The sequence below is a fragment of the Rutidosis leptorrhynchoides genome, chromosome 3 (genome assembly GCF_046630445.1).
Source record: "Rutidosis leptorrhynchoides isolate AG116_Rl617_1_P2 chromosome 3, CSIRO_AGI_Rlap_v1, whole genome shotgun sequence".
Classification (NCBI taxonomy): domain Eukaryota; kingdom Viridiplantae; phylum Streptophyta; class Magnoliopsida; order Asterales; family Asteraceae; genus Rutidosis; species Rutidosis leptorrhynchoides.
This window is the reverse complement of record NC_092335.1, coordinates 401,050,444-401,055,954: the sequence shown is the minus strand read 5'-3', so window position 1 is coordinate 401,055,954 and position 5,511 is coordinate 401,050,444. Positions and strand designations below refer to the sequence as shown.

Sequence of the window (5,511 nt, the reverse complement as noted above, 5' to 3'; positions counted from 1 at the left end):
GCATACGAGTAGAACTGTTGATGAAAATGAATGAGAATGTAATTGTAAGCATTTTTGTTAAGTAGAAGTACTTTGATATGTGTCATGAAGTCTTTTAAAAGTGTAACAATACATCTTAATACATTACATGTATATACATTTTAACTGAGTCGTTAAGTCATCGTTAGTCTTACATGTAAGTGTTGTTTCGAAACCTTTAAGTTAACGATCTTGTTAAATGTAATTAATCCATTGTTATTATACTTAAATGAGATGTTAAATTGTTATGTTAACATGATAACATGGTGTATGAATATATCTTAATATCATATATATATATATATATATATATATATATATATATATATATATATATATATATATATATATATATATATATATATATATATATATATATATATATATATATATATGTTAAAATACTATTACAACGATAATCGTTAGATATATATATGTTGTTTCGAAATTCTTAAGTTAGTAGTCTCATCTTATTTGTGTAGTTCATTGTTAATACACTTAATGATATACCTAATTATCATTTTATCATGTTAAACATAGTGTGTTCATATCTTAATACAATACTGATAATGCTAAAAACGAACACATATTTCATAGCATTATCCTTTAAGATAGAGAAGCTTTTAGTTGCAATTGTTCTATTTACAAGTGATATTCGTTTAAATAATAAAAGGTGAAGACAAAAGACAGATTCGACGATTTGAAGATGCAAAAGACCAAAAAGCTCAAAAGTACAAAGTACAATCCAAGTGGTTCAATTTATTACTGAGAAACGTCTCAAAATTACAAGACTATAAGCCGCAAAACGCAAAGTACAAGATATTAAATCGTACAAAAGGACGTTCGAAAATTCAGAACCGGGACATGAACCAACTATCAACGCGCGAGACAACAGACCTAAAATTACTAGTCAACTAGGCACAAGAATATAATATATATATATATATATATATATATATATATATATATATATATATATATATATATATATATATATATATATATTATATAAAATTATATATATTATATTATATATTAAATAAACTCAGCAGCCCACGTTTCGATTGCAAATTATCTGAGTACAGCCTGTCCATGCGATCGCATGGCCTGGAAGCTTTAAAACCATGCGATCACATGGCTTCCAAAACCTAGACACATCTATAAATAACAGCATATTTCGGACGTTTTATGTACACCATATTTCTCAATTACTCTCTATCTCTCAATATATATTTATAATTATTTTATAATTATAATTTTAATATTAAGTAAATAATAATAAGGTTATAGTGGCGAATGTTTTAAGTTTGTAAGTCGAAATTCTGTCCGTGTAACACTACGCGATTAATACTCATTGTAAGTTATGTTCAACCTTTTTAAATTAATGTCTCGTAGCTAAGTTATTATTATGTTTATTTAAGCTGAAGTAATCGTGATGTTGGACTAAATATTAAGATTGGGTTATTGGGCTTTGGACCATAATTGGGGTTTGGACAAAAGACCGACACTTGTGGAAATTGGACTATGGGCTATTAATGGGCTTTATATTAATTAAATGATATCTCGTTGATTTAATATAGAGATTTATAATTTGACGTATTTATATATAACCACATACACTTGACTGGGTACGGTGGGCGGGATATCTATAAATACTAATAATTATTCATTTGACCGGACACGGGGATGGATTAATAGTCACTGGACTCATTAAAACAGGGGTGGATTACATTCAAGGGTAATTGGTGTAATTGTTAACAAAGTATTAAAACCTTGGATTACACGCAGTCGATAACCTGGTGTATTCATTAAACAAAGTATTAAGACCTTGTTACATTCGAATCCCCAATTAGTTGGAATATTTGACTTCGGGTATAAGGTTAATTTGGCGAAGACTCTCGCACTTTATAATTATGACCGATGGACTATTATGGACAAAACCAGATGGACATATCGAATAATCCAGGACAAAGGACAATTAACCCATGGTAATAAATTAAAATCAACACGTCAAACATCATGATTACGGAAGTTTAAATAAGCATAATTCCTTTATTTTATATCTCATCACAATTTTTATTTATCGTCATTTTATTTATCGTACTTTAAATTATTGCACTTTTAATTATCGCACTTTTATTTTATCGCATTTTTATTTATCGTCATTTAATTTACGCTTTAAATTAAGTTGTATTTATATTTAATATTTTACATTAGGTTTTAATTGTGACTTAAGACATAAAATCGACAAACCGGTCACTAAACGCTAAAAACCCCCCTTTTATAATAAAAATAATACTACTTATATATATATATATATATATATATATATATATTTGTATATATATATATATATATATATATATATATATATATATATTTGTATATATATATATATATATATATTTGTATATATATATATATATATTTGTATATATATATATATATATTTGTATATATATATATATATTTGTATATATATATATATATATTTGTATATATATATATATATATATTTGTATATATATATATATATTTGTATATATATATATATATATTTGTATATATATATATATATATATATATATATATATATATATATATATATATATATATATATATATACAAATATAGTTTAAAACATATATAGCGTTAAACTCAGCTAGCTCCCTGTGGAACGGACCAGACTTACTAAAAACTACACTACTCTACGATTAGGTACACTGCGTATAAGTGTTGTAGCAAGGTTTATGTATATCTCATTCTATAAATAAATAAATAACTTGTGTAAATTGTATCGTATTTAATAGTATTTCGTAGTAAAATATAATCTATTTCGTACTACACCTCGCACACATCAAGTATTTTTGACGCCGCTGCCGGGGACCCGAAAGCGGACGCTATAAAAAAATAATATATTTAGTTTTTAATCTTTTTTGTAAAAATATAAGAAGTTTTAAACATAAAAATACAAAAATATAAAAAATAAAAATAAAAATAATATATATATATATCTATTTAAATGTTTAAGTAAAAAGAAAATACATTTTTTATATAAAGTATAAAAGAATTTTTTTTTTAGTTCTTAAAAATATAAGTTTATTTTAATAAATATTACTTATAAACATTATAAAGTAAAAAGTAAAAAGTAAAAAGTAAAAAGTAAAAAGTAAAAAAGTAAAAAAATAAAATAAGAGAAATCTGAACCTGTCGATATAGAACCTGCATTTAATCTGAACCTGCCACTCATTCGATCGCATGAGTATGGAGGTATAAAGCCATGCGACCGCATGGTGTTGTCTGACACGCCTGAAACCTCTGCTGGTACGGATTAGGGTTAGGTTTTAATTATTATTATTATTAATTAATTATAGTTAATGTTTAATTTAATAATATTTAGTTTAGTTTTAAATTAATTTGTATTTTTTAAGTTTTAATTAGTTTTATTAATATATAAATTAATCCTTTTATAAAATAATAATATAAAAATAATATTTTTATAAAAATAAGTAATTTTATCATTTTTTGTCTCTTTTTATAAATTGTATATTTTAATCTTTTTATTTGTAATTTATATTTTTTATCGTTCGTAATTAGTTTTAAGATTAGTTTTTGCCGTAGTTATTATTTTATATTTCTAGATTCTTAGGTTTTGCCGTAAAATTCCTTAAGTGCTTTTTCTTTAGATTAAGATTTAGGCGCTTTAGATTTTTACGACGTCGTTTATCGCTTTAGTTTTAAATAAATTTTAGTGCTTTTTAAGTTATTGCCTTTTTGGATTTAGAATTCCTTTTAAGTTTTAATTCCTTTAGACGCAACTTTTAATTTTTAGTTTTTAGACTTTTAAGTTTCAAAGCTTTACTTTCTTATTATTATTTTTTGACCTTTTATTTTTCGACGTTTTTCGACGCACTCTTTTTCTTCCTCTTATTTCTCGACGCTCTAGTTTCTAGGACATAGATTTTATCTTCAAAATTTTGACGAAAAATTATTTTAAGCGGTTAAATTGATAGACATCCAAAATTTTCTGGTTCGTAGTAATAGTTGGATTTATTAGTGGCGAGTTGTGGGCTTCCGATTTAAAGGGTCCTGGCTACATGCTGCATCTATTGGCTATTCGAAACGTGGGCAAAATCAGAAAAGTCTATTAATTTGATAAGTTATATAATTTTTTTTTTAATTTTTATAACTAATAGGATATTCTGTGAATGCACCGAGCAAAACGTTCACCACCTTTCATACGTTCACCTCCTGTAACTCGATCAAGACATCTAGCCAACATTGTCGCCGTTGATTTTTCTTTAGAATCATCATCTAGTCGAACAAGTACTTCAACTCAAATTTCCGATAATCCATTTTTTGAACCTGACCTCACAATTGAGAACCCGAAGGATATTCAAGGACAATTCAGAGATCCAGAACCACTAAAATTTTCTCCGGAACCACCAATCATTCAACCAGAGGTTCTCGAGGAAGAAGCTGTTAAATCAGAATCCTCTAGTGATTCAGATTCAACAAACTCAATCATGGAAAATCAGGAATATCTAAGTATGGAAGACCGAATGAGGGCTACACGCACTGGCCAAGGTCATGCCATTACTCAACCAGACATTAATGCGCCAGATTATGAAATCAAAGGACAAATCCAACACATGGTAACTAATCAATGCCAATTTAGTGGTGCGCCGAAGGAAGATCCAAATGAACATCTTCGTACCTTTAATAGAATTTGTACTCTATTTAAAATCAGAGAAGTTGAGGATGAACAGATCCATCTCATGTTATTTCCCTGGACTTTGAAGGGAGAAGCCAAAGATTGGTTAGAATCGTTACCTGAAGGGGCGATTGACACATGGGATGTTTTAGTTGAGAAATTTCTTAAAAGATTCTTTCCGGCATCTAAAGCCGTGAGACTTCAAGGAGAAATTGTTACGTTCGTGTAAAAGCCAAATGAAACATTATATGAGGCGTGGACAAGATTCAGAAAGTTGTTGAGAGGATGTCCTCAACATGGTTTAGACACTTATCAAATAGTACAAATATTCTACCAAGGATGCGACATTACTACACGAAAAGACATCGACATAGCAGCTGGTGGTTTCATTATGAAGAAAACCGCAACTGAAGCTTACAAAATTATTGATAACACAGCCTCCCACTCACATGAGTGGCATCAAGAAAAAGACATCGTTAGATCATCTAAAGCGGCTAGAGCCGATTCTAGCAATGAATTTGATTCCATTTCCGCAAAGTTAGATGCTTTCGAGAGACGAATGGAAAAGATGACTAAAGATATTCACGCAATACGCATTAGTTGTGAGCAGTGTGGAGGACCACATTTGACAAAAGATTGTCTCAGTATTGAACAAACAATGGAACAAAGAGAGAATGTTTCATACATAAACCAAAGGCCTGGAAATAATTATCAGAATAATTATCAACCGCCAAGACCAAACTACAATCAAAATCAGAATTATAATCGAAATGTTTCAT

The 5,511-nt window shown here is 27.9% G+C and overlaps 1 non-coding gene across 1 annotated transcript; it reads right to left on the bottom strand.

Annotated features, from left to right (window-relative positions):
- Positions 1-4,928: 4,928 nt before the first annotated feature.
- On the bottom strand, positions 4,929-5,035 carry LOC139903508 (small nucleolar RNA R71). The gene has a single exon (XR_011778323.1). It is a non-coding gene; the product is annotated as a small nucleolar RNA R71 (small nucleolar RNA).
- Between the last annotated feature and the right edge of the window lie 476 nt (positions 5,036-5,511).